The sequence below is a fragment of the Cibotium barometz genome, chromosome 61 (genome assembly GCF_041138505.1).
Source record: "Cibotium barometz isolate CiBa-2024 chromosome 61, ASM4113850v1, whole genome shotgun sequence".
NCBI classification, from domain to species: Eukaryota; Viridiplantae; Streptophyta; class Polypodiopsida; order Cyatheales; family Cibotiaceae; genus Cibotium; species Cibotium barometz.
The window spans coordinates 18,387,345-18,399,411 of record NC_141106.1 but is presented as its reverse complement, the minus strand read 5'-3'; positions in this window follow the sequence as shown (position 1 = coordinate 18,399,411).

Sequence of the window (12,067 nt, the reverse complement as noted above, 5' to 3'; positions counted from 1 at the left end):
AGTCAAGTGGAAGTTCTTCCCTCTAGAAGACGCCACCTAGGAGAAAGAAGAAGAGATGGAAAAAGATTACCCCCACTTTGCGAGCGAGATGAGGACATCTCGCATTTTTCAAGTGGGAGAAGATGTAAGATTCCTTCTCAGCCTCAATAATGAATAAGCTTTTACCTCAATCCCCTTTAAACATTCCGTATTTCTAAATGCAAAAAAATATTATTTTTCCTTGTTTTTACCTAGAGAGAAGAAAAATTCTAGAGAGTGGTAATTCAATATTGAGATATTTTTAGATATAAAAATTCTCCTAATATCAAAAATATATTTCCCTGAAATAGAAGTTCAAAATAAATTCTCCAATGTGCATTAGAAATCAATTAAAAATGATATAAGGGACCTTAGCCTAAGGGTCTAGATTTTTAGAAATTTTTGGATTATGGTCTAATTAAGGTTCCTATGGGCCAATAGTAGGAGTACAAGGTTTATTAGTTAAAAACTAAGGGATATTACTAAAAAAAAATGAGATATTTTGGAGGAATGATGAATTTTAACACCTTGGTAAGGAGAGGGAGACCTTTGAAGTAGGCTCCTCCTTCACATGTGTGGGAGGGTTTTTTAATTCAAAACAATTGTGATATTTCTATCTCTCCTCTCTCCTGGATCAAACTGGATCAAAAGGGGAGCCAAACTGGTTCAAATCTTGTCCAAATTCAGTCAAACTATAAGATTCCTCACCATCCCCTCAAGATGTCTAGTTTCTTCCCCTCTAATCAATCCCCGTTTCAGAATAATAAAAGATCTTGTTTCTACCTGTTTTGGCCTAGAGACAGAAAATATTCTAGAGAGAGGTAATTCAGTTTTTAGATATCTTTAGATGGAAAAATATCCCGAAGTTTAAAAAGAAATTCCTAAGGTGCATTAGAAAGACCTTAGTCTAAGGGTCCCTGTTTTTAGAAAATTTTAGATTAAGAGCCAAACAAAGGTTTGATAGGCCAATGAGATTAATCCAAACGTAGGGACGAGATAAATTGAAGAATAAAAGAAAAACCCCCCAAAAATGAGTAAATGCTCACATAAAATGAAGAGTGGACTAAGGACCAAAGAAAAGAATTAAAAAACTGAATTTTGACACCTTAGTGTGGGGATCTCCCCTCATGAAGTAGGCACCTTTTTCTCATCATTAGCCCCAATTTTTAATCAATAAAATGAGATATTTTCATCTCTCCTGTTTCAAAGCTAAATCCAAAAAGTAAGCTTGAACTGACCCAAAAATGGTCAAAAATTGACCAAACTGATCTGAAAAATTCTAGAATCAGTTTGCTTGGTTAGAGGCTCACTTTTTCCTATAAATATAAGCATCCCCCTTTTGTAAAAGCTTAATGGTGTTTATGCACTATTACTCTACTCTTGTCCTGAGCCATCTACATTGAATTTTTTAATAATTCAATTGTTTTTGGCCTAGTCCTCTTCAAAGTGAATTGGTGGCCACTATTGCTTCAAACAAGAGTAGAAACCTCAATCCCTCAAGCCAAAGGAGAGCTTATAAGCTCCATGTAAGCTAATTTTCTTACTTGTTTACGAATTTTAATGAAAAATCTATGGTTTTTTTTTGTTTTTTATGTTTTGCAAATGATTGAATTAAATTCAAATGCTATGTATTTGATGAAAAGGCCACCCCCTTCTCTTCTTTACATTCCAACCTTTCTTAATCCTCGAAAGATTAACTAAGTTATTGTCCATCATACATATCTTCCACGACATACACATGGGTGTCATAGGCACCGCGAGCCCGTGCATCTCCTGGTTAGAACCCTCCAGGATCCTCCTAAGGTGTCCTTGTGCTCCACTCAGGGACTGCTTTGTTGGCTCTCGCCTATCATACCGGAAGCACACCATTTTTTAGCCATATGGAGGCTGGTCAAGATAGGCTTTCCACGTGAGCCGTCCGTGAACACTCCCCGGCCGCCAGCTGTTGCAATCGAACTTCCCTTAGAAAAACATATACCAAATCTCTAGTCTTCTGGCATAAGACAATCCTTTAAGAAAAGATGGTTTCTATGCAAGTTTTCACTTTGATTTTCTTTTGAATAGAAGGAGTATTTCTTGAATCAGTATCACCAAAACTTCTTGATGGGAATTTTGAATTTCATACTAGAATTCCTTGAACTCTATAACCTTGATCCACAGATCAATTCGAAGGGTCTCAAACTTAGTTTTAGATTTGGCAGGAGTTTTGAGTGTATTTTTCTAAACTGGTCACACCTTCTTTTCTCGAAACTGATGAAAGAGTTTGGTCTTGGTTATAGTCCGATTCAAGGTTCAAGGTCGGATAAGATTTCTCCTGAACTATCTTTCTCGAAAAGGTTTGATAATTCAGTTACTATTTTATTGAATTTCTTTCTTTGAATATTCACTTGACTGATTTTTCTAAATTAGTTACGAATTTCAATGAGGAAAAAATTAATCGTTTATCTGAATATTTTGATCTCGATAGATTTCTTGAATTTTCTTTTTATAATCCGTGTGAATAAAAAATGATAGAAATTTCTCTCTTAGAGTATTTAACTATTCATTTATCAAATACTCATAGAATTTAAACATTGAATTTAAGCGAATTCTAGTTTTGATATAAAAATTCTTTATGCATCTATTTATGCATAAAAATCAACTTCAATGGGAATAACACTTTTATTAAAAAAATCCTTTTATGCATCTATTTATGCATAAAATCAAATCTAATAGGAATAACACTTTTAAAAATAAAAAGAATTTCTTTATGTATCTTTCTATGCATAGAAATCAAATTTAATAAGAATAACACTTTTATAATTAAAAAAACTCTGTTATGCATCTTTCTATGCATAGAAATTAAATTTAATAATAATAGCATTTTTATAATAAAAAAATTTCTTTATGCATCTTTTTATGCATAGAATAATAAGAATAACACTTTTATAATAAAAAAATCCTTTATGCATCTTTCTATGCATAGAAATCAAATTTAATACGAATAACACTTTTGTAAAAAAAAAATTCCTTTATGCATCTTTCTATGCATAGAAATTAAATTTGATAGGAATAACACTTTTATAATAAAAAATTTTCTTTATGCATCTTTCTATGCATAGAAATCAAATTTAATAAGAATAACACTTTTATAATAAAAAATTCCTTTATGCATCTTTCTATGCATAGAAATCAAATTTAATAAGAATAACACTTTTATAATAAGAAAATTCCTTTATGCATCTTTCGATGCATAAAAATCAAATTTAATAATTAATATCAGTGATATCCATGCATATTAATAGGTGAATATATACATGAAGTAATTAGAATATTTCTTTTAGATGTAAAAATGGTAGGAATTACTCTTTTAGAATAACATAAAAACAAACTTTCTTTTTCACAAAAATTCTAGAAAATTTTGCCATAACCTCCTTTGTATGGCTGACCCTTTCTCATTTTTATCTTTCTTCACTTAATTTAATTAACCCAATTTAGAAATATAGAATTTTAATCTACACAAGGTTTCATCAAGACCTACATGTCTGTAAAGAAAAGCTTCTTTTGGCCTGGACTCATAAAGGATGTACTTAATCATGTACGTCAATGCCTGATATGTCAGAAAGTTAAAGTCGAGAGAGTAAAAATGCATGGGAAGTTACATCTGTTAGACATCCCCCAGATGAAGTTGGAATGTATGAGTATGGATTTTATTACTGGACTACCTTCAATGCAATTAGGTTACAACTCCATCTTTGTGGTAGTTGACAGACTAACCAAAGTTGCCCATCTGATTCGAGTAAAAGAAACCTACATTGCAGTGGATGTCGCCAAAGTGTTCCTTAAGGAAATCTTCAGATTTCATGGCCTACCCAGGAGAATAGTAAGTGATCGAGATCCCAAATTCACGTCAAGATTCTGGACTGCATTCTTCGGAGCAGTAGCAACTTTCTTGGATCTCAGCACAGCTTACCACCCTGAGACCGATGGTCAAACAGAAAAGGTGAACCAAGTAATCGAAGATATACTTCGGTCATGCTATGGGCAGAGAACCCAAGAAGTGGCTAAGCTATTTGCACCTAGTCGAATTCGCCTACAATGCTTCTTATCACCAAAGTATAGGGATGAGCCCTTTCAAAGTTGGGTATGGACAAGACTACCTAACACCATTAACTTGGTCCGACCCATTTGTAAGATTCCTCCCCAGCCTCTCAAAATGTCCAGCATCTTCCCCTATAATCAATCCCTCTTAAGAAATATAAAAAACCTTGTTTCTAACTGTTTTAATCTAGAGAGAGAAAATATTCTAGAGAGAGAATATTCAGATTTTTAATATTTTTGGATAGAAAATTATCTCATCTTATTAAAAGAAGTTCCCTTGAAACAGAAATTCAAAAAGAGCTTTCCAATGTGCAATTGGAATTAATTGGAAATGGGTATAAAGGACCTAAGCCTAAGGGTCTAGATTTTCAGAAATTTTTGGATTATGGTCCAATTAAGGTTCCTATGGGCCAATAGCATCAATCCATGTGTAGGGAAGAGATAAATCCAATTTGTAAAAGAAGATACCCAAAAATGAGTAAATGCTCACATAAGATGAAAAGATGAAAATGTACAAGGTTTATTAGTAAAAAACTATGAGCAATATTAAAAATATGAGATATTTTGGGTATCCAAAAATGAGTAAATGCTCACATAAGATGAAGAGTTGAAAATGTACAAGGTTTATTAGTAAAAAACTATGAGCAATATTAAAATGATTCCATTATGACACATATGTAAGGAAGGGGAGTTCTTTAAAGGAGGTGCATATTTTACATAAGATGAAGAGTTGAAAATGTACAAGGTTTATTAGTAAAAAACTATGAGCAATATTAAAATGATTCCATTATGACACATATGTAAGGAAGGAGAGTTCGTGCATATTTCACATAAGATGAAGAGTTGAAAATGTACAAGGTTTATTAGTAAAAAACTATGAGCAATATTAAAATGATTCCATTATGACACATATGTAAGGAAGGGGAGTTCTTTAAAGGAGGTGCATATTTCACATGCTTGAATGAGTTTTAAACTCGTAAAAATTGAGATATTTCATCTCTCCTCTCTCCTCATTCAGGACTAGTTCCAAATTCAAGTTTTAAACTCATAAAAATTGAGATATTTCATCTCTCCTCTCTCCTCATTCAGGACTAGTTCCAAAAAGTTAGCTTAACTGACCTAAAAATGGTCAAATATTGACCAAACTGATTTAGAAAATTCTAGAATCAGTTTGTTTGGTTAGGAGCTCAATTTTTCCTATAAATAGAAGCCTCCCCCTTGTTGAAAAATATATAGTGTTTATGCATCGTTACTCTACTCCACCTAAGCCAAGAACTGTGAATTCATTTAATAATTCACTAGTTTTTGGAGCTTCCTTCTTTCTTCAATCCCCATTGGTGGCTCCATCAACATACTTAACCAATTGATTGGTTGGGGGCCTCTACCGTGAACAAAGAATCAAGCAATTTGTAAGGTAATTAGTGAATATTGATCTTTTCTCTAATTTCTCAAGGTTTCTCTCTTCTCAACCCCTCTCAAGCTTGAGAAGTTTAATTGGTATGGTTTTTTAAATGCTATTGAAGTTAATTGGTGAATAGTAGTGAAGAGTTACATAATTTAATAAATGCTATTGAAGTTAATTTCCATTTATGTTTAAATTCTAATGGTTTTTATGTAATTTCTCTCTCTCACTCAAGAAATGGTCATACTCATGATCCATTCTCAATCCAAATCAAGCTTTTCATAAAGCTTTTCCTTAACCCAAGATTAAGCTATGCTTGAGGCCAAATTAATGGCTTTTTTTTCTATGCTTTTAGTTTATGTATATTGATGATTCAATCCATTATGGATTAATGATCCAATTAGAGATCATTTTAATTATTTCCTTAATGATAAGCTTTATCCCTTAGAAAAATTGAGATTTATCAGTCATAGCAGCAGAGCTATGGCAAAATTTTTATAAAAATTATGCATAAAATAATTTCATTCAAAGCATAAAAAAGAGGACTTCCTACCATATTCTAGGAATTATCATCCTAGATTAATTGAAAGAATTTCATTATAACCATGGAGAAATTGAATTTTAATATCATGCATAAAGGATAAGTTTTTATATCAAAAGTGTTATTTTTACCATTTTTATTTCATGCATAGAAGTATGCATAATGGATAAATTTTTATATCAAAAGTGTTATTTTTACCATTTTTATTTTCATGTATAGAAGTATGCATAATGGAAAAATTTTCATATCAAAAGTGTTATTTTTATCATTTTTATTTTCATGCATAGAAGTATGCATAAAGGATAAATTTTTATATCAAAAGTGTTACTTTTATCATTTTTATTTTGATGCATAGAAGTATGCATAAGAGTTTAGTATTTTATTATAAAAGTATTACTTTTATCATATTTGGATTTCATGCATAGAAGTATGCATAAAAGATATTCTTTTATACTAAAAGTGTGATTTTCATCATAAAGGGATTTTATACATAACTTAGATGCATAAGAGAAATTCTTTTATTCTAAAAGTGTAATTCCTACCAAATTGAATTTATGCATAGGAAGATGCATAAAAGATTGATTCAAAAGTGTCATTCTCATCTAAATTGAATTCATGCATAGGAAGATGCATGAAAGATTGAATTTGAATTCAAAAGTATCATTTTCATTTAAAATGAATTTATGCATAGGAAGATGCATAAAAGATTGATTTTTACTTCGAAAGTATTAATCTCCTTAAATGGAATTTATGCATAAATAAATGTGTAAAGAAATCTCATATCAAATATAAGAATTCTCTTATATTCTATAAATAGAAATGAGATGTGATAGGATGTGATAAGAGGTGTATAAGATGTGATAAGAGGTGATAAGATGCTTATGAAATAAGTTAGGAGGTGATAAGATGAATTAAGATGTGTATGGGATGAGGTAAGAAGTGTATGTGATAAGATGAATTAAGATGTATATGGGTTGTGATAGGGCGAGAATGGATGTGATGTAAAAGATTAGATGTGAAGGCATATGGGGTTATATGAATGGGAATGTGAAAATGGATGTATGTATGTGGATGTGTGGATGTGGAGATGGGAGTGTGGATGTATGAATGTGAAAATGGATGTATGCATGAAGATGTATATGCATAGATGTGAATGTGGATGTAGATGTATGCATGAAGATGTATATGCATAGATGTGAATGTGGATGTAGATGTGGATGTATAGATGTGAATGTGAATGTGGATGTATGCGTGAGGATGTATATGCATAGATGTGAATGTGGATGTAGATGTGGATGTATAGATGTGAATGGGAATGTGGATGTGGATGTATGTGAATGTGGATGTAGATGTGAATGTGGAATGTGGATGTGGATGTATGTATGTATGTGGATGTAGATGTGAATGTGGAATGTGGATGTGGATGTATGTATGTATGTGGATGTAGATGTGGATGTATAGATGTAAACGGGAATGTGGATGTGGAAGTATAGATGTGAATGTGGATGTGGATGTGGATGTATAGATGTGAATGTGGAATGTGGATGTGGATGTATGTATGTATGTGGATGTAGATGTGGATGTATAGATGTGAATGGAAATGTGGATGAGGATGTATGTATATATGTGGATGGAATGGGAATGTGGAATGTGAATGGGAATGTGGATGTGGATGTATGTATGTATGTGGATGTGGATGTATGAAGAGGACGTGATAGTGGATGTATGTATGTGGGTGTGGATGTATGGATGTGGATATGGATGTGTATGTATGAATGTGGATACGGGATGTAGATGTATAAATGAGGATGTGAAAATGGAGGGTAAGCATGTAGATGTGGATGTATGGATGTGAATGTGGATGTGGATGTGGATGTATGGATGTGGATATGGATGTGAATATATGATATGTGATGTGAAGGAATCTGAAGTGAAGAGGTGAAAAATGATGTGATTGGATGAGTACATATATAAATGGAATGTGGAATAAGTAAAGTGGATTAATGAGGGATAATGTGAAAAAATGAGAGTTAATATAGAAACTGTATTTGTATACTGTTGTAAATGCTGTTTGTAAATGACTGTTTTATGTCAAGAATGCTGGGGAAGCATTTTGACAGTCTTGTGATTAAGGTCGTGGAGACCTAACTGTTAAAGTTGCAACTGCTGACGGAGAGTCAATGGAGGACGTCTCGCATAGCAAGGTCGGCCCAGGTCTTGACCAGCCTCAGTTCGATTAAAAATGGTGAGCTTCCAGTACGGTGGATGAGGGACCAAGGAAGCGGCCTATGAGTGAAGCGCTAGGTCACCTGCGAAGGATCCTAGAAGGTGCTGACCATATGGTGCTCGGGCTCTGGGTCGCCCCAGGATACCCACACGTGCGTCGAGGAAGATATTGGAACAAGGAGTAAGAGTTGTTTTCTGAAACCGGGCATGGATCTAGTTGATTGACCTTGCTGGTCTTCAATGGATGAGTCCATGGCTCTTTTTATGGATCTGTTGGTTGATCTTGCTGATCTTCAACGAGAGTCCATCTTGATTTTTATAAGTGATTATATTCCCGAGTATTATGGGCTAGGAACTATCGAAAAGGCCCCTGCGTGGACAAGTGGTGAGCGTTCTAGTTGCCAATGATGCCATAGATACTCTGATGATGGGAAATTATGAATCAACCGGATAAATTGGAAGATTGTGATCAGTGGTACTAGGGTTTCATTAAAGGATTGTTTTAAAGTTATCTGATGCTAAGAAAAAGGCAATTTCATATTGGGTGTGTAAGTGGTGTGGCTAGTTTTATGTTTGCATGAACTTCCGGCTAGGGGGCCTTGGAACTCTTTTCCTTGGTACCCGGGACAAAACCTAACCAAATTCCAAATTGGATCCCATCACTACAGTGGTTGGGCGGTTGGCTAACCCATGGGATCGGATGGGGTTAGGACTGATGGATCCGTAAATCGAGACTCAATTTTCGTTATTACGATAGATGAAGTAAGTCCCGGATAGTAATTGTTCTATAGATAGGAATCAACGGCTGTGCCTCTTGATGGGGAAAAAAGCGTTGATCCCAATGATCCAAGTGCAAGTTTCTTCCTTGATCTAACCGAGTATCTTTATAGGTGCAGTCGGATCAGTTTGATCACTATTAATGGTCTTGACTACGTTAGAGTAAAAAGTTATCCTGGAGGAATCGCCCGTGCTTTCCGGATAAGGGAAGTTTTTTCGGGTTCGGTTTTGGAAAAACGGACGGATTAGTCTTTTGTCCGGATATCCGTGGACGAGGCCCCGAGTGTGGGACCCTGCCTCGCGCAAGAAGTGCTACTTCCGCTGCTAGTACCCCGAATCCGTTGCTCGGTGGGGACAAGGATCTCACAGTTGGTATCAGAGCGAATTGGTTAATAAAGATCAACTCAGAAGCCAAATATGTCAAAAAATTATCAAGAAGCACAAAAAGGTTGTAATTGTGTGATATAATTCATACAATTTGATATTCAAACTGAAATTCGTAATTTGGTAATTGGGTCTTCAGATGGAAGTACCGTAATTATATAGAATCCCTGACTTGCTTGAGGCCTAGACATGATGGTATTTACCTTATAACTCCAAGGGCCGTGACTACCCATATATACCGAGAGTATACTGTAGCTCTTTACTGACAGTATATACGAGTAAATATAAGACTTGAAATTATAAGCGTTAATGCTATCCAGAGGATGATTTCGAATGTGGTTGATATGATTTTTAATTCTGTTTGAGAATTGATGAATTGATTTGGATTCTGATTGAAAAATGATGATCCCTGAAATTTGGTTAAAATGTAATAAGCTGAGCGAAACCTCAAAGAGGATGAATGGGACGAGTCCCTGTGATGATATTCATAACTGGAATGATGATAATGATTTCAGCAAATCACTATGAGATTAGTGGATTGTGCTGTCAGATTGCTACTATTAATACTTGACCGTTAGATCAAGTTAAGGGATGACAAATTGAGAACTTGAATGAAATTCCCGTGGAGGAATGTTCAGAAGGAAATTTTTCGGTCTAATGGACCATTATCATGTTAAAGATATGAATGATATGATCTGAATAAATTGTTGATGAGTTCTAAGGGATATTTATCCCGGTATTCTGTTGGGTTGACCAGAATATAAGGAACCCCAGAATAAAATTGGATCTTAAGAAAAAGAGTTACCCTCTACCTTGCGAGATGAGGACATCTCGCACTTTTTAAGTGGGGTAGAATGTAAGATTCCTCCCCAACCTTCGAGGTATACAGGAGTAAGAATCTCCCTTTTTGATCTTATAATTATTCCCTCTCTAAAATAAAAGAAAGATTCTGTTTAAAAAAGGAAGACCCTTTCCCTAGAATACTTCTCAGGAGTTCCACCTGTTTTAAGGATTCAGAACAATGAGTTCAGAAGTAAAAATCGGTGTTTTGGATACCAAGGTTTTGGTCTTCATTCGAGTACGGCCCAAAAGAAGTTCTTTATCTATTGGGGAGTTTAAGAAGTTATCCCCCAGATATTGTGAGCCTTATCTGAATTCAAAGAAAGTAAGTGACTTAGCTTACGAGCTTCTTTATCTCCTCATCTCAAAGTTCTTAATGTATTTCATAGAAATATGTGCCAAACCCAAATCATGGAAAGACGGTAAAACTTCAGTGGCAAGATACCGTTGGCTTCTAAGTTACGCTAGCTCCTTCCTTTATATAAGTCATAACTTTTCACGGTAATCTTACTCCCATCGATTTCCTTTCTTTCTTAATCACCTTCATGGCTTGGCAACAAGAATTAGTTTTATCCATAATGATTCCTCACCTTCAAGACGCAAGTGAGTCTGTGAAGAAGGATTTTATAGAACAGTATGAGCGCTCACTTTTTCCTCACCTAGGAACTTCTGTAGTGCAGACCAAATGGCGGACCTATCAAGACATAACTAGGGTAACACCCTGGGGTCAGCAGCACTTTCATAACAATGTCCGCTTGGCCATGGTTATCGAAGCCTTGGGTTTGGGTCCTTGATACTACTGCATCATGAGATCAAGACATCTTGGGTTTTCTGAGCGGGTCTTCTTACTGGCGTGTTTTCTTCCTCATGAGAAGATATGCCTTTACCCCGTTTTTAGCTTGCCTCTCAGAGGTCCTTTTGTTAGAACACCTCATACCACTGAGATAGGCGCAGCAATAACCAACAGAATCATTCCCATAGATGAGTTACCTTATACGTGCGCAGCTTGTGAGTGCTCCTTTTGTGATCATATGATGGACGGGCTTATGGAAGTGTAATGAGTTCTTCTATCTTTACTGTATATGTTCCAAGAATGAATAAAGTTTAAATCTTGTTCTTGTCTTGACCCTTACTTTCTTTGAAACTTTTTTAATTGGTGATTAATCTTAATTAAAAAATTTCTCTCAGTCTCATACTTGTGCTTCTTGCAAAATTACCCCCAGTTTGCGAGATGAGGGCATCTCGCGTTTTTCAAGTGGAAGAGAACGTAAGATTCCTCCCCAGCCTCTCAAAATGTCTAGCATCTTCCCCTATACTCAATCCCTCTTAAGAAATATAAAAGACCTTGTTTCTAACTGTTTTAATCTAGAGAGAGAAAATATTCTAGAGAGAGAATATTCAGATTTTTAATATTTTTGGATAGAAAATTATCTTATCTTATTAAATAAGTTCCCCTGAAACAGAAATTCAAAAAGAGCTTTCCAATGTGCAATTGGAATTAATTGGAAATGGGTATAAAGGACCTTAGCCTAAGGGTCTAGATTTTCAGAAATTTTTGGATTATGGGCCAATAGCATCAATCCATGTGTAGGGAAGAGATAAATCTAATTTGTAAAAGAAGATACCCAAAAATGAGTAAATGCTCACATAAGATGAAGAGTTGAAAATGTACAAGGTTTATTAGTAAAAAACTATGAGCAATATTAAAAATATGAGATATTTTGGGTATCCAAAAATGAGTAAATGCTCACATAAGATGAAGAGTTGAAAATATAGAAGGTTTATTAGTAAAAAACTAT